Raw genomic sequence first — 18,370 nt, forward strand, 5'->3', positions numbered from 1 at the left:
AGGCTAATGTTCCCAATTCTGTCCAGGTGTGGCACATGCTAACAATCACGATTCCATCTAAGTTTGGCACATACCATCATTCACAATTCCACGTGCTGACGTTCACATTTCTATCTTTGGTGAGGCTTCCACCTTGCTGATGGTGCTATCAATTCACCTTGTACTTTCCTGATAGCCACTTCCTATCCTACTGATCGTGTTGTCCCTATTTTTCTAAAAGCATATACCTGTACAAATTAGGATGACCCTAGCCTCTTCTCTTCCTGCTGACCCCCTTGCCCCACATCGATGCCTCCACTCTTGGTCTGCCGTCTTGTTGGATGGAGGGCCAATATGTCGCATCGCAGCTACTTGAATGTACAAGAACATATGCACGTCCCCTTGGAAGTAAAGCAATACGCTCACCCTTCCTCTCCGGATTGCTAGGGTATACTAGTAGTCGTGCCTCCTTGATGAGCGTGGATAAAGGAGGAGCAAAGGGTGACACCGACAACAGCTTCCTCCGAGCATGAAGGGTGTGTGGGAGAAACATGGCATCACCACACGGCGGGCGCCCAGTGACAGCCGTAAAAGTATCCTTCGAACAGGACTGCAGCACATCCAATAGGGCTTTCTTGTACCCCCCCCAGACCCGAGCCCCAAGTGGGCACTGAGTACAGACCCTGGTCCGGCTCCATGGGAGCGTGCAAGAAGAAATCCCTTGGGGGTGACGTGTCGATGAGAGTACAGGGGGGTTGAAAGGAAGAACCACACCACGGGCAGGACATCTAGGTCTACTGCACCTGCCCCTCCGGCCCACAGTTCGGCCGGCACCTCAAAGTGTGTAAGGGTGCGGGGGCAGGTGTGTACCGGTAGTCTCAGATTCTATTTCGGACTATACATGAAACGGCAGTTTTACCCAGTGCCCCCACCACTCCCCTGTGGCCAGACAGGAATCCCCTGTTTGGCCTCCCCTTCCTCCGCTGCCTCCCAATGGTTTAATGATAATGATGGTAAACAGAGTTGATTTTAAAATTAAGGTTCACTCATGGGATTTGTGGTCTTTCTGTGGTGGTCCACGATATTTTACTACCCCAAAATTAAATTATCTAAAGAAGACTTATTTTACATAAAGTTGGGGAGTAAAGTAGACACATTCAAACCATGACCCTTATGGGGTCACGCTGCAAGTGCCTGCGATAGGTAAGCAAGAGCACTGCTACACAGGAATAAGAGCTGTGCCATGCAATGGACAAGCCAAACATTGCTACCCGCAGTACACCACATTCATGTATCTCAGCAGAAACACTGTGCCATGCAATGGACAAGCCAAACATTGCTACCCGCAGTACACCACATTCATGTATCTCAGCAGAAACACTGTGCCATGCAATGGACAAGCCAAACATTGCTACCCGCAGTACACCACATTCATGTATCTCAGCAGAAACACTGTGCCATGCAATGGACAAGCCAAACATTGCTACCCGCAGTACACCACATTCATGTATCTCAGCAGAAACACTGTGCCATGCAATGGACAAGCCAAACATTGCTACCCGCAGTACACCACATTCATGTATCTCAGCAGAAACACTGTGCCATGCAATGGACAAGCCAAACATTGCTACCCGCAGTACACCACATTCATGTATCTCAGCAGAAACACTGTGCCATGCAATGGACAAGCCAAACATTGCTACCCGCAGTACACCACATTCATGTATCTCAGCAGAAACACTGTGCCATGCAATGGACAAGCCAAACATTGCTACCCGCAGTACACCACATTCATGTATCTCAGCAGAAACACTGTGCCATGCAATGGACAAGCCAAACATTGCTACCCGCAGTACACCACATTCATGTATCTCAGCAGAAACACTGTGCCATGCAATGGACAAGCCAAACATTGCTACCCGCAGTACACCACATTCATGTATCTCAGCAGAAACACTACATTGATATTCAAACCTAGTGTTGCTTTGTAAAGGGCCTGGTTTGGAAACAGTATACTCTTCCCATCGGGCCAGTGCCAAAAAACGCATGTATCTTGGGCAATGTTTAATTAAATGAACATTGTCAATGTTACCATGAACTTAATATTTAAAAAAGGCCCATTAAACTCCTTATACAAACGTGTGAAGCTGTATGGTTAAAGCCAGGGCGGCCTCCAAGGTGTCCCTAATTTCCTACTTTTTGTTAAGACTGGAACTGCACGTACCCCCTATTTTTTTTAAGTATTTTCCTGTTAAACGGAGCAAAATTGATCGTTTGCCCTCATCTGTAGGGTTGTGCCTTTTCCTCCCACGACCACTGCTTTCCAAGGACAGGGCGTGACTGAATGCTATCTGCAAGGACAGACTAGCCCGAGCTTTGATTTTTAATATGAAAAAAAGAGGTTGGTAATTCTGCCTCTGAAGACGAGCTCTGCTATTTTGAACATGCTCCATGATAAAGGGTATCATGCACACCAATGTTCGACATTGCCAGGAGCTATTTGGCTCCTGCTTCCACCCGGGGAGAGCCTGGTTAGCTTAAAACAAACAGTTAACAGGAACTACTTGTGGCTCCCAGCCCAACTGGTCCCTTACAAACACGCATGTGTGGCATTAAAGGAGTATTTTCAAATTTATTCAAAGAAGAATTAGGACACATTTAAATGTAAAGGTCCATACAAAATGGGCAAAAATGTAAGGGTGCATCTCACGTGGAAGTTAGATTTGCAGCACGTGGTGCACTCGCTCCATGCCCCCCCTCGCTCCATGCCCCCCCCCACTCCCCCCCCGTAGTTCCAGCCTACTGGGTAATGGCAAAAAAACACAAGAGCTGGTTTTTAGCTCACGCTCATTGAATCTTAAGTTCAGTATATCATCGCAGTATGTGTGTCCTGCCGAGTGCACCCTCTCCTAATTCTCCAAGAATACCCCCACCTGTGTCCCTTCTTCCTGTACCCATCTCATTTGGCCTGTCCCTCAAAGTAACCTTGCCTATGCTCCCCCGGTCAGTTGCCTCGATCTTGCCACGGCTCCTTGTATTTGTATAATTATATGTACAGTTTCTACACACAGTGCTTTGGCAAATGCACTATATATATATATATATATATATATATATATATATATATATAATTATTTTTTTTAATCAATATTATTCTAGAAAGCTTCTTTGGCATATGCTATCCAAGCACACATACATTCTACTGTCTGCCATTTGTTCTATTGCATCTCTCAAAGTATTCTGCCATTTCTCTGTTGCCAGTGCTCGCTGCGCTGCAGAGCAGCTAGGGAAGCAGCTGCCAGAATGTTTGCAAATTAAGTCAAGGAGTGAATGGAAAACTGGGAGGTCTGAGACACATTCAATTCGGAGTTACACGTTTTAAATATGCAGTAATTAAGCTAATTCCATGAAGGCTTGGGGAGTGGAAGCAACATAACATGACAAAATATAAAAACAAGGGGGCACATTGGCTGGTGCGCGAATGAATTGGTCCTGATGAAGGCCGAGTGGATGGAGTAAGAGGACAGGACGGTTCGAGCTGTACCCAGTTTGATGGCTGATACACACGTCAAACAGATGATACTTTCTTGGAGAATGCCAATAATTGACATTAGCGACCAAGTATAACCTCAGAGACGGAGACTAATGGTTTCTGCATCCTGGTCATCTAGTTGATTCGTGAAATTTGGTTTAGAACGACAACATTAGTGCGCCAATGTGTAATTTTATGGTACTGTGCATTCACTAACCCCAGCACACTTTGGTACATTATGCATTTGAAACTCACTGTTTTTTTTGTTGATACAGTGGTTTTAATGACTGATAATTAACATATTTTTGTACTTAATAAAAGTTTTGCATAAAACAAGTTTGTGGTCGTAACCCCGAGATGATAACGTAAATAGCAACTACGACGATATCCGTAAGGCGCCTCAAAAGTGAGAAGGTTAGATCTAGAAAAAAGGGACCCGACAACTGAGCTAGCAAGCATCTAAAATAGTGCCCTGCATACGAAAACTTGCGCCGACATGGATCCATCCATGCCACACTGCATGCATCCGTTTTGCTTTGTTCACTATGTCCAAAACCAGCCTTTGTAATGCGCCCATTGTGTAGTGTCCGAACTCAACAATGCACTATTAGCCGGTAAATTTGTTTTCCAAGAAAATATAATGTTTACTGAACATCTGCACACCTTTCCTGCAGTTTAAGGGCAGCGTGTCTACAGCAGCCATCGTTGACCTATTATATACATGTCTTTCCACAATCCCAGATTTCTGACAGGTTTATGATTGTTTAGGTTGGTCTGTGTTCTTTCCCTCGCTAAATAATTCCAAACGTCTGCATAACAGTAGGATTATAGTAGTAGTGATCAGAAACATAACTCCAAATAGCAGGCAGGGCAGAAAACAGACGTGGAATGTTCTCAGACACCAAGGGCCCAGCCATCTATCAAATAAGCGCCCGCTCTCATCTGCTGACCACATGTCATGACACGGTGTCCATTCTCAGCATCCCTTCTTTGGCACACTAGCTAAATGCAGAATGACCGCCATGGATTCAGATGACTTTAGGCTTGACTTCAGCAGCCATGTAACCCTTTTAAATGCCTAATGGTAGAATACACCAGGTAGTCCACCTAGAAAATAACATGCAGGATGCAGGTACACAGGTATTTGCAAGGTTTGCATTTTACTAGGTCAAATTAGGGGGCACATAGATTTTTGCGAGGGTCGTTTCTGATATTTCCGTCCCCCGCCCCCAAAAATGACATTTGTATTCTCATCAAACTTACAGAAGCAGTACACAAACATAAATGTGTTCACCCTAGGGTTCAAAAATAAACAAACTTGAACGTGCTTCACCTCAATTTCTGTTGGCATTAACATACTCGACCTGTAACCCTACCGACATCCAAACAGAACCTCCACCTCTCTCTCCTACACAGCACTTGCTAATGAAGGCCATTTGCCTTCACACTGACCCCCTTCTCAAAATACATATATCCTTTCTTTACATGCTTCTTTGTGTGCAGTTGGTGGCCAGGCTTTTTCAGTGGCAGCCTCGGCTCTCTGGAACTCACTTCCACTTTCTATGTGGGCAACCTCTGAGCACCTGTCTATCAGGAAAACACTAAAGATTGTTCTTTTTTGTTGATAAACTAGGCTTTTTTTTATGATTGACCTTCTGTAGACCTTGGATTCTTTTAGCGCCAAGATACCCTTGGGTCGTAGCTGCGCTTAATAGATTCTTTCACCATTAATATTTATAGCCCCGGCCCCTCGTATTCACGGTATGAAGCACCTGTGTGGTCATTGTACCTTTCTGCTCATCTTTCTGTCTCTCTTAACCGTGAAACACGAGTGTCCTCTTCGACACAGGAAGGCAGTCTGCCTGGTGAGCCTGTTGGGTGCCTCTCAAGTTTCCGCTGGGCATTGCACCAGAAGTGCGCAGGTCCTGCGACAAGACACGTTGATTGCTCTACCTAACCTTACAGCAGGATACGTGCAGGGATTGATCTTCATCGCAGGTTAATAGCGCTGGAAACGCAGAGCTCCCTCGGTCATGGAGAACGTTGAAGAGTGCAGCAAGCGTTTGGTGTTCGGGACCAACACTTAGGACCTTTTATCTTCCCTGTTGGAGCCGTTCTTGTAGAGTCTTCTCTCAATTTCCATCACGCGCTCATGCAATCTTAAAAGGTTGAGGACAGGGCGAGCCGGAGAGGGTCGTGAGTGTTTGGTGTTCTGTGGCTGGAGGACATTGGCAGAGTAACTGCAGAACAATTTCTATAAGATACGTGCGTTGCCTGCTGGACTGACAGCTATTTGCCAATTCAGGGTGAGCGCTAGCGGCTTGACGCGATATACTCAATAGAAAAACCAGGAGGCTACCTACACAACGACACAAACATTGCCTCAGAGAAACGGACATACAAGTATCTGTGGGAGTTACCGTCTGAACTTCTAAGCAAGGAAGGATGCTTGTCTAACCCAACGTTGTTTCGTGGGGCATATTTGGCGTTGTCTAATCAACACAGTTGAGGGACTGTGGGCTAAAAGCCTTTGAGCTCCATACAGTAGCAATTTAAGTTACATCTCCATAGGATTTGTATCCACACCAGTGGATTGTGCTGTTTACAACAATGAGTTTCTTTGGCTTAAGATTTTGACAGAGAGAGTGTCTGTGGGCCAATTAGCCTTTGAGCCCGGAGCGGCTGTACCATATGTTACTGTTTGTTACAAAATCCTAGGCATTCAGTTTCAGGTGTAACAGATTACTTCCCTTTACACTAAGCTACTGTTCCAGAGACTGCGGGCTGACAGCCTTGGAGCTTGATGCAGTAGAAATATATGGTATACAATCCTAGGGCTCCCAGTATTATCAATGCAGATTCTTACAGGTTGTCTTTGCTAAAAGTAAAAAAACTGCTCGAGTAACTGTGGGCTGACAGCCTTTGAGCTCGAAGCAGTAGCAATATTGGTCACAAAAATCCTACTAGCTGTATATCGCTCATAGAAGATATCTTTGGGCAAGCAGAATCATATGTCAGTGAGTCTGTTACAAGTGCTAGATTGAGTGGGGGTGAAAGTCCATAATCCCGAAGTACGGGTGAGTCGTAGTTCGGTGGGTAAAAAAGAATTAACTTGTGTTTTGGTGGATTGAGCTTACTTATACACCTGTGCGCACAATAAGTGGGATAGAAACGACTCAAGGTTGGGTTTCTCAAAATAGTGTGTGCCTAAAATACTCAGTACCCCTTCCTTATCCAGACCTATAAGGACGATACTATGCCACCAATAATGAGACCAAAAAACACACTGGGGGACCAATGCTGGGTCGTGTACCTGACGGTATACCTACATTTTTTCACACAAATAACGACAGGTCACTGGTTCTATTTCTTTATCTTTTTGGAGTTACCTTATGTGTAACTTAAAGCTGCTTGCCCTCCAACCATTCTATCTAATCCCTCGTGTGGTGTCTGGCCCAAGACAGCGCTGGTGGGCCGCTTATCTAGGGTTAGGGGACAGATAAGAGGAGGCTTGCTCTAAATCCAAAAGGCAAAGAACTGTTTTGTCAGAGTTCTGTCACATAAAAAACACAACTATAGGTGGATCTTACAACGCTGAACCACAAAAAGTGTGCTCAAGGCCTTGCAGCTGAAATGCTTTTCTTTATTCTTTTTCTCTGGGTTGGCATATAAAAAATTCATTAAAATGGAAACACTTTTTGGAGTTTAGGAACCATACTTCAAAATTCCACATATGAAATTATACAAAGTAGTAAATTCGGAAGTGTTTTTCTCTCTAGCAAGTGGTATACTTCCACTCGTTGAACCTGCGGACCTGGAGTAGTCCCTTATTTACAGGAGGTCTAACAGGCCTACCAGTTTCAGTGGTTTGGTTGTTGTACCACTTTCTTCAGGGCCTCAGCACCCCTGCGGGTGCTGACACAAGAAAAAGAGGCTCTGCTCCGACTGATCACTGCACCCCGGTTGCAGTTTCAGCCATGCCAGATACAAATAAGTGCCTCTCCCGATTCACATATAGGTTGAGCATCACTGTACACACGGGGGGCGACTGCTGATGTGGGGAGATTTCGTTTTTTTGTGCAGGTTGTGGGAGCCACCACATCTACAAGGCCGGTAAGATAGCTCAGCGGGTTGAGCGCTCGCTGTTACGATCTGAATATATCTGCAGGTCACAGGTTCGAATCCTGGCAAGGCCAACTCAGCCTTTCATCTTTCCGAGGAAGATAAATGAGTACCAATTTCGGTTGGGTGATATTGTATGTAAATATGTGCTCTGTAAAGTGCTTTGGCGCTATATAAATAACACATCATTACTCTAAACTGAGAGTGTCAATGCATACTGCACATGCTGAAACCCACGCCCGGATCCGAGGCAGCCCATCCTCTGGACTACCCAGAGGCAGCACCCATGTGATGCACAAATGCAGTGTAACATCATCTCCTGTAGCTACACACATGCAGCCCTCTGAGACCACTGTATGCCACCCAACCACAGTAGCAAAGCATGCATCGTTCCCGTGGAGCCACGACTGAACCCCAGCCACATGCCAAGCCGCACATGCCCCCCAGGGGCCTTGCACCCCATCACTGCCACACTGCACAGCCAGGCTGCTATGCCTGGCCCCATATCCTGCATATAGAGCAAGGCAGCCGGATCCATTGCACTGCACCTCAGGCAGACACCCCCTCCCCATCTGGGTCCACAAGGCAGCCACCTCCCCGGAGAAACCATACACCTAGAAACCCGCTGCGTAATGCTCCGAAATGCCCCGGCTCCACTGACCTATTCTGCCAGGGTGCAGTCTAGTTCCCAGCCGAGGACCAGACCATGGCAACGCCCCGCCTACTCTTCTCCACGTGACTTCGGGCACGTTGCTTCCTCATCATGCACGTAACGTGAGACGTCGATTGTCTCGTGCCTCGAGTGTGAACCCGGAAGTTAGTGTCTAGTTCCCAGCCGAGAAACGCTCCATAGCAACGCCCCGCCTACTCCTCCCCACGTGACTCTGGGCACGTTGCTTCGCCCCTGCCGCGCACGCACGCAGCGTCTGACGTCAGCTTTGTGATTTTCTTGAGCAGGAAGTCTCTGGCTACCAGTCTGGATGGGTGGCTGAGACATTTATTGTATTAAATATTAAGTTACGTTAAAAATTATTCATCAACAATAAGTAAATTTATCAATTTGTTGTAACGTTAGCCTAATAATTAATAAAAAACAAAAAAAACAAATGTGCATTTTGTTTGAGATGCTGTGAAAGTTCCTGCAAGACCCCAAATGGAGGGAGGGAGAAGAATTACATTTATTTTAAACATTATTTCCTTCTATTCAACGTGGAAGGATATAGAGGGTACAAAAAAGGACCAGTGCAGGGACTGTAGGTGGTGGTGTTTAACCGATCAAAGGGAGCTAATAAAACATAATTTAGAGAACTGATTTAAAGGGGAATTTAATGTTTGATTGTGTTTGGGATGGTAGGAGGACGGTTTTAGGGTGGGTTGGCTGGGGCTACCTGCGTGAGGTTCGGGAGAGACACATGCATAGCTCTCAACTCGCCCGCTTTAGGCTGGTGTCACCCGCCTTGAAAGCAGATGAATCACCCGCCAAGTCCCTCATATGCCCATTCACTTCTATGGGCCTCTCACCCGCCATAACCAAAATCGGGTGTTTTCACCCGGCTTGGTGACAAAAGGTTGGGAGCTATGCACATGGGCATCTTGGTGTGGATCTGCAAGGGGGATGGGGTATCTTGTTCTGTGGAGGAAGGATGGGGCAATGTAGTATGGTTCCAGTGCTTAATTCGTAAATAAAATAAAGTGCCAGGGCCCAAATATTTTTTAGCACTGCTGTGACACTCCGGTTGGGCAGTCTCTGTCATCCGCCACCACAGCTGCAATTGGCGGCTTCTTCCACGTTGGAGACTGCAAACCGGACAAAAGGGTTTTTAGTCCTTCCTTTGTTTCTGGTCCGGGCCCATTGGCCGGACGCAGGGCTGCCGGGTGTTATCTTCTCCCTCAACCCGGAAGTCGCTGCGTTTCAACCCTCGCTGATTTCGCTCCAGCGCTCCTGGTTCCTTCGCTCTGCTTGGGCCCCTCTTGATCCTTCCGCCTGCCTCGGCTCTCGAAGCGGATCTTGGTGCCTGCTAGTGTCGCTCTCCTAGCGATTCTATTTTCCTGTCTTTTCTCCCTCCTCTGCCGCTTCCTTCGCGGTACCCTTTCTCCCTCCTCTTCCCTCGCGGTCGCTGCCTCGGCGGCGTGTGTTTTTTCTCCCTTATCCTCCCTGGCCGCTCCTCTCTCCGCGGTGGTAAGGTTCTCCTGCATTCTCCTCCCGCTGCTTTTCTCCTTTTCTGGGAACTGTTTGCTTCCTTTCTCTGGGCCGTGTTCCTCGGTCCACTCAGTACCTACTAGCCACCTTTTCACAGCTGCCTGCTCCTACTTCATAGGACTGCCCCGCCTTCCTACGGAGTACTTCTCGACCCTTAAGCTACCGGTCTCATCTTCGTTGGAATTTCTCTGTACTCCACCTTACCTGCATTTTGGATTGTGTCTTCTCCAGCCTTGCCTGCGTGGATCTTCCAGACTGCAACGGTCACTCTGCATCCTCAAGGGTTTTTTCCCCGTGTGGGTTTTTCCCTTTTTTCGGCTTGTTTCCGGAAAAGGAGTCCCGGAACTGCTGTCCATTCAGCGGTCACTGTGGCTTCTTTCCGTGACAGGCAAGTGCCCCTAAAAAAGGAAAGAGACTACCTGAGTCGGCGGAACCTACAAGACACAGACAACTCGGGAAGTTCAGGTGAGGAGAGTGTGGAGGTACAGGGGAGGGACGTGGTTCGACAGCACGAACAGTCACAGTCTCCCACAACTGCAGCCACTGCACATAGCTGCTCCCTGTGGTGCGACATATTTGGGGTTATGCCCATACATGCCAGCATTCTGAAGCGGCTGAGAGGGAGATTTCTACAGCGAAATCGGGGGATAACAATTTTGCCATAGGAATGCATTCAGGAAATAATTATTTTAGACGGGAGAACATGAAAAATAGCAGTATTTTTCACTCGAAAATCGAGAGTCTCCCGCCTAAATCGGGAGGGTTGGCATGTATGCGCTACAGCTTGCACCTGCGCATTGTGGTAGATAGATGCACTGACTATCGCCACTTCATAATTAAAGTGAGTCTGAAACAAAAAGTTCAGGGGCACAAAAATAAGTACCAGCACTGAGACCTGGCAAACACCCCCACAAATGAAGCACTATATGAGTCTAGAGCCAGGGATGGGGCATCTTCGTGGGGTCTGAATGGAGGGATTGAGGCATATTGGTGTGGGTCGGGAGGGCTAGGGGTATGCTTATGTGGGTATGGAGGGATAGGGGCACATTGGTGTGGGTCTGGAGGGAGGGGTAGGTGCACATTTCGGTGGGTCTGGAGGTCCGGGGACATACTGATGTGGGTCTGGAGGGTGGGATAAGGGCACTTTGGTGTGGGTCTGCGGAGATGGATATGGGCACATTGGTTAGGGTCTGGAGGCAGGGATAGGGGCACCTTGGTGTGGGTCTGGGGGAGAGATGGGTGCACATTAGTGTGATTCTGGACCGAGGTATGAGGCCACATTGGGGTGGATCGGGAGGGATAGTTGCACATTGGTGGGTTCGGAGGGAGCAATAGGGGCACATTGGTGTGGGTCTCATGGAAGGTATGGGGCACATTGGTGTGGGTCTGGAGGGAGGGATGAGGGCACAGTGTGAGTCTGGAGGGAGTGATGGGTCAATTATTCGATGTATGTGTTCATTTATAAATCGCACAAAACCCAAAGGCATCAATGCACTATTGCAGGAACCAGTTACATGTGGCCCTTTGGCAATTGATGCTTACAAACAGAGAGATAAACAGCTGCATACATACAAAAGGTGGTGCGTTACATGCAGAAGTAGGGAAGGAGGATCAGGCAAGGCATGAGGTCATACGCTTTGAAAACAGCAGGTTTCAAGAGACCTATGGAAAACCCAGTAAGGTTCTTCAGCTCTCAGCGCATGAGGGAAGGAGTTTCATTGTTTAGCTGCAATAGATGTAAAGTTTGAGCCTCCCGCTTTGGAGCGTTTAACTTTGGACTATACCAGCCGATGCGAGTAAGGTGTTGTAGTGGGCGTAGATGAGAGGCTCTTGGTGATTTTCTGGGAAAAGTAGGGCGGGGCAGATCTGGAGATGCACCTGTGGGTGATAGAGAGGGTCTTGAACATAATCCTTTCTTGGATTGGGAGCCAGTGTATGGCTCTCCGGGCAGCTGGGATGTGTTCAGTTTTAGGAATGTTTAATGCCGGTCCAAGGGCCTTATTTTGGATCATCTAGTTTCTGTTTGTTGTGCGCAGACGTACCAGCGAAGAGTACATTGCAGTAGTCTAGCATGACACCTACCACTGCCCGTGCAATAGTTAGGCAGCTCACAGTAGATAGGAAAGGTCTGGCAGCCTTTATGAATTTGGTTGTGTATGCTGCTGAGGAGGAAATTGCATTCACTTGGCGAGTCAGTGATAGGGTAGTATCAAGGTATACTCCCAAAGTTTTCACTTCAGGGGAGACAGTGATCTGAGTGCTGTCGATGTTGAATACTGAGTACTGTGGGTCGAGTTATTTTTGCAACGTTGAGGGTCCAACCAGACGGACCTTGGTCTTCTCGTCATTCAGACAAAGGCCATGCGTTGCCATCCAAGCTTGGATGGTCGCATAGGCTGAGCTCAAGTTGTCTGCATCATTAGAATAGATTCCTGATGCGGGCAGAAGAATTTTTCTGTCATCGGCATAGTTAGTGTAGGCTATGCCGAAGGAGTCCAGGAGGTTCAAGAGTGGTTTAGTAAATATGTAATAAAGCATGGGAGGGACAGAGGGTCCTTGTGGAACTCCACATTTAATTGGAACTGGTGGAGCACTTGCATTTTCAGCGAAGTGTCAAGTATTGGCAGAACTCATCGGTGTTAGGACGCCATAATTATCCGGCTTCCACGGCTTCCACGAGACCTAATACTTATGGATCTCATATTTTCCGACGAACAGTGGTTACGGTCCCTTTAAGACCTCGTCTGCCGGGAGTTGGGAAGTTGGCATGGAGACGATGGCGTCCTCTCACGGCTTTCAGTTTTCACCGTGCACGCTGAAGGACGTATTGTGCTCATGTGATTCCTATCTAAGCCACGCCTGTACGTTTTGCCGGCGCTTCTGAATCTTGTATTCTAGCGGCTTGCATTTCCTCGTATCCAGGTTCTTGTCTTTTCTGCCTTGTTTTCCCCGTGTTCCTCGACCTCGGACTGCCACCGGACCTGCCTTGCTTACTCCTTTGTACTTTTGCTGCCAACCCTGCTCTTCGACCTCGGACCGTCAATGGACCTGCCTTGCTTTCTCCTTTGTACTTTTGCTGCCAGCCCTGCTCTTCGACCTCAGAGCGTCAACGGACCTGCCTTGCTTACTCCTTTGTACTTTTGCTGCCAGCCCTGCTCTTCGACCTCAGACCGCCACTGGACTTACTATACCTTGCCGGCCAGCTTTTTGTACTGTTTCCCACTTATGGTTTCCACTCCTGCATTGGAACTTTGCACCACTGGTACACGGACTAGAGACTGCCTTAAATGTACCTTTAGGCGTCCTCGTGCCATCGGGTTAGGTGTTGCTCTTTGGACATCTGCTTGGATCTGCCTCCTGTTTCCTGCTTTGCCTTCACTTCTGGTTGATTCCTTGTCATTTCGTATTTGGGTTTGCCACGAACACTTCCACATTACTTCTTCTCCTTCCTGGGGATATTCTGACACTCTGAAGAACTGCACAGGTTAGTGGTTGGTTTCTCTTTTGATGTCTGCATTTTGGCATAGAATTGCACCATTGTGATTGTTGCTCTTATTGCAGTTGTCTGGGGGTCTTGCCTGTACACCTTGAGAAGACGTCTCGTCCCAGTATCCTGTTCCATGCGGTTCTGGGTTCTTCGTTGGCATTCCATCTTTCCGCCAATCAATTGTTCTGGTTGTTCATTGTATCAACTAGTTCGGTAGATTGGCGAGAAGAATTCCTCGGCTACACTACGAGGGCAAGAGCGCTACTGACATATTCAGAAGCCTTCTATATAAATGGATGCCAATGAGTCTTTGACAGCCATCATGCAACTGGTGGCAGATTTACGCAATGAAATGGCTAATGCCCATGCTGCCACCGAAAGACGCATTGATGAGCTGCAGGCTGGTTTTCAGCCCACCGGTGCCGGGGCGCCTTCGCCCGCTGTGGCATCGGGTTCTGGGCTACCTCCTGCCCGTTCTGACACTGGGCCAGTGTACATGACTTCTCAGTTTCCCCTGGCTCCGCCAGAGCGGTTTTTAGGTGACCCTAAGGCCTACCGAACCTTCCTTAACCAGTGTAGGTTACACTTTCTATGTAGACCAGCCTCGTTTCCGGATTCTACCACAAAGGCGGCCTTCTTGTTGTCACACTTGGGTGGTACGGCGGCGGCATGGGCCAATCCACTACTGGAAGAGGGCAGTCACCTCTTGTACAATTGTGACGCTTTGATTGAGGCTATGAGTCGGGTTTTTGATACGCGGTATGCCACGCAAGCCACCGACTTACAATTATTGGCCTTACAGAGGGGACTTCTACCCTTTTGGCTTACTTAGCCAAGTTTAATCAATTGGTTGCCGAAACTAATTGGCCAGAGGAGAAGAAGGCATCCCTATTTTATAAAGGGTTGTCTGATTCCCTTAAGGATACTCTATCCACAGTACCTGTAATCCCTACCGCTTTCCCTGAGTTGATTGACTTGGTACTGCAGATTGACTCTAGACAAGCAGAGAGAAGGGGGGAACGGAGGCCGCTTCCTCCTCTTACGACCACCACTTCCACTCCTGCCACCGGGTCCTCAGAACCAATGCAAATCGGAGCATTGCGGGGACCTTTGTCAGCAGAAACAAGGGAACACAGAAAGAAGAATGGCCTTTGTTTCTATTGTGGGTCATCGGATCATTTACTACGATCATGCACTAAGAAACCTGTTAAGAAACAGGGAAACGCGAAAGCCCGGCAATAGAGGGGGTTCAGTTGCCGGGTGGTTCTTGCAGTGACCCCCTCATGTCTACACCCTACTGTTTATCCGTTACTCTTGCTTCCACCTCCCTCGGTAGGCGGGTGGTTCCAGTTGTTTTGGACTCAGGTGCCATGGGTAACTATATTGACGGTGCTTATGCTTGAGAGCTGGGTATACAGATTGTTTCCAAAGACTGCCCCGAGGTCGTGAATGCGGTCGATGGCTCATCCCTGGTTTCTGGTCCTGTAACTGAGCATACTACTACTTTGGTCATGAGGACGGAATGTGGGCACACTGAAGAAATCTCTTTTGATCTGATTGCCGCCCCACAGCTTAAAGTTATCCTGGGGCTTCCTTGGTTGAAACTACACAAACCCGTGGTGGATTGGCAGTCGGGGGAAGTGAGCTTCCTTTCAGAACATTGTGACCAGTTCTGTTTGACATCAGTTCAGAAAACCTCTAGCCCAAGCCATGCACTCATGGATTCTGCCTCCACGATAGGGGCTGTTATTAACACTCAATTACCCCCAGAGTATCGAGAATATCTGGATGTCTTTGACACAAGTGGGGCAGAAATCCTTCCTCCCCACAGGCCTTTTGATTGTCCTACAGAATTGGTTCCAGGGGCCAAGATACCATCTGGTCGAATGTATTCGTTGACACCCAAGGAGGATGTCATCCTTAAAGAATATATCGACAAATCCTTAAAATCAGGCTTCATTCGGCCTTCGCGTTCTCCGGCAGCTTCCCCTCTGTATTTTGTTCCGAAGAAGGAAGGAGACCTTCACCCTTGCATTGATTATCGGGCCTTGAATGCTGTTACGGTCAGGAACCAATACCCGATTCCCCTGATATCAGTCTTGCTCGGTCAGCTCGGCTCGGCCAAGGTCTTTTCTAAGCTAGACTTACGTGGGGCGTACAACCTTGTACGCATATGTGAAGGGGACGAATGGAAGACCGCCTTTAAAACAAAATACGGTCTATACGTATACACTGTAATGCCCTTTGGTCTAAATAACGCCCCGGCCACTTTCCAGTTCTTCATCAATGAAGTCTTTCATGACATGTTGGATCAATATTTGATTGTTTATCTAGATGACATCCTGATCTACTCCCCCAATCATGAAACCCATGTTGTTCATGTCAGTAGAGTCTTACAACGTCTCCGGGACAATCATCTGTATGCTAAACTGGAAAAGTGTCTCTTCCACGTACAAGAGGTTGAATTCCTTGGCTATAACATCACCAACAAAGGGGTCAAGATGAGCAGATCTAAGGTATCTGCCATTCTGGATTGGCCGGTTCCCAACAATCTGAAGGCGTTACAATCCTTTTTAGGCTTTGCGAACTTTTACAGACGTTTTGTTCAAGACTTTTCAGCCATTGTTTGTCCCCTTCCGGCTCTGACTAGCTCTAAGAGATCTTTTCATTGGAATGGGGAAGCTCAACAGGCTTTTGATTGCCTGAAGTCCGCATTCACCTCAGCACCTGTGCTCCAGCATCCGGACCCAACCCAACCGTTCATAGTCGAGGCTGATGCTTCGGATGTCGCTTTGGGTGCTATCCTGTCTCAACATTGCCCAGATGATGCAGGTTTACATCCAGTAGCCTTTCATTCGAGAAAGTTAACGCCTTATGAAAGGAATTATACTATCACTGAGCGCGAATTGTTGGCTATCAGGGACGCCTTCTGGGTTTGGAGGCATCATTTGTTGGGTTCTCGAGTGCCTGTCCAGGTGTTCACGGATCATAGGAATCTCTTGGCTCTTCACTCAGTGAAGTGCACTACTGCACGGCATGCTCGTTGGCATGAGTTCTTTTCAATGTTTGATTTCACTATTTCCTATCGTCCTGGTTCTCAGAATTCTAAAGCGGATGCTCTCTCTCGTCTACATGGACCCGCCAAATCCTCTCACGCCACTGGTGCACCTTTGTTACCCACTCAGGTGGTGTGTGGTTGCTCCTTAAGTCCGTCACTTAAGTCCTTTATACAGGAATGGCTTCGAAACGATCCGCCAGAAGTAGCCAAATACAGACTGGAGATCGTAAATTCATTACCCTATAACCAGGGTAAAATATTCCTGCCTACTCCGGGGACGCGACGTACTGCTATACAATGGTGTCACGATTCGTCTCTGGCTGCTCATCCAGGTATTAGGAAGACGGTTGATCTACTAAAAAGATGGTGTTGGTGGCCATCTTTATTGCAGGATGTCACTGATTACATAAATACATGTTCGGTATGTGCTCAGTGTAAGACATCACATGGCAAACCCGTGGGTTTGCTACAACCTATGCCTCTTCCAGATCGCCCTTGGTCCTCCATTTCCATGGATTTCGTTGTGGAACTACCTGTGGTGGAAGGTTTTGACACTATTTGGGTGGTCATCGACTATTTTACTAAAATGGCACTGTTTGTACCTTGTCAGGGGATCCCTACTGCTCCTAAACTGGTGGATCTCTTTCTGCGGAACGTTTTTAGGTTGTTTGGTCTTCCTTCTATGATCATCTCCGACCGCGGTCCTCAGTTTACTTCACGCTTTTGGAGAGCCTTGTCAGCTGCTTTAGGTATTGAAGCTCGGTTTTCGAGCGCCTACCATCCTCAGACGGATGGGCAGACCGAACGTCTGAATGCCACTATGGAACAGTATATAAGATGTCTTATCTTCCAGCGCCAGGACGATTGGCTTTCTGTACTGTCAATGGCTGAATTTGCTTATAACAATTCGCTCCGCACTGCTACACAGGTTTCTCCTTTCTTTGCCCTTTATGGACAACATCCACGTTCCTTGCCTCTTGCCCCTGAATTGCCGACTCATAACCCTGCTGCTCTTGCCTGTGTTAGGGACATTTCCGGCACCCATGTCCAGGTCAAAAGACAGTTGGTGGAGGCTCAGAACAGGACCAAGCTTTATGCAGACCGGCATCGTACCCCCGCTCCGGTATATCACCCGGGCATGAACGTGTGGTTATCAACTCGCAATTTACGCCTGCCTGGTCAGAGGAAGTTACTCCCACGTTTTGTCGGTCCATATGCTATATCGCATGTCATTAACCCGGCAGTGGTGCGTTTGGTTCTCCCACGTTCGTGGAAACTTCACCCAGTATTCCACGTGTCTTTGATTAAACCGTGCCGTCATGATACCCGTCTCCCCTCTCATCCTCCGCCTGTTAGGGTTCGGGGTGCTGTGGAGTACGAGGTTTCAGCGATCTTGGACACCAAGGTTCGGAACGGTAAAAGACTCTACTATGTTGACTGGAAGGGTTATGGTCCGGAGGATCGCACCTGGGAACCATATGAGAACATACATGCCCCGCTTTTGTTGTCCCGTTTTTGGAAATCTCGGAATGTGGGGGCCTCTTTGGGGAAGGAAACTGTCAAGTATTGGCAGAACTCATCGGTGTTAGGACGCCGTAATTATCCGGCTTCCACGGCTTCCACGAGACCTAATACTTATGGATCTCGTATTTGCCGACGAACAGTGGTTACGGTCCCTTTAAGACCTTGTCTGCCGGGAGCTTGGAAGTTGGCATGGAGACGATGGCGTCCTCTCACGGCTTTCAGTTTTCGCCGTGCACGCTGAAGGACGTATTGTGCTCATGTGATTCCTATTTATGCCACGCCTGTACGTTTTGCCGGCGCTTCTGAATCTTGTATTCTAGCGGCTTGCATTTCCTCGTATCCAGGTTCTTGTCTTTTCTGCCTTGTTTTCCCCGTGTTCCTCGACCTCGGACTGCCACCGGACCTGCCTTGCTTACTCCTTTGTACTTTTGCTGCCAACCCTGCTCTTCGACCTCGGACCGTCAACGG

The 18,370-nt window shown here is 47.9% G+C and overlaps 1 protein-coding gene across 5 annotated transcripts in view; it reads right to left on the reverse strand.

Annotated features, from left to right (window-relative positions):
- The window catches only part of TP53BP1 (tumor protein p53 binding protein 1), a 429,855-nt gene that overhangs the window by 365,852 nt on the left and 45,633 nt on the right, over positions 1 to 18,370 (reverse strand). The window contains exon 1 of one of the 5 annotated variants that reach the window (XM_069625151.1): positions 8,295 to 8,373. The exons of the other annotated variants lie outside the window; for them this stretch is intronic. The gene's annotated coding sequence lies outside the window, so the exon portion shown is untranslated. Of the gene's footprint in view, positions 1 to 8,294; positions 8,374 to 18,370 lie in introns of those variants that run through there. 5 annotated transcript variants of the gene reach the window in all.

The sequence above is a fragment of the Ambystoma mexicanum genome, chromosome 11 (genome assembly GCF_040938575.1).
Source record: "Ambystoma mexicanum isolate Mex_15411 chromosome 11, UKY_AmexF1_1, whole genome shotgun sequence".
Classification (NCBI taxonomy): Eukaryota; Metazoa; Chordata; class Amphibia; order Caudata; family Ambystomatidae; genus Ambystoma; species Ambystoma mexicanum.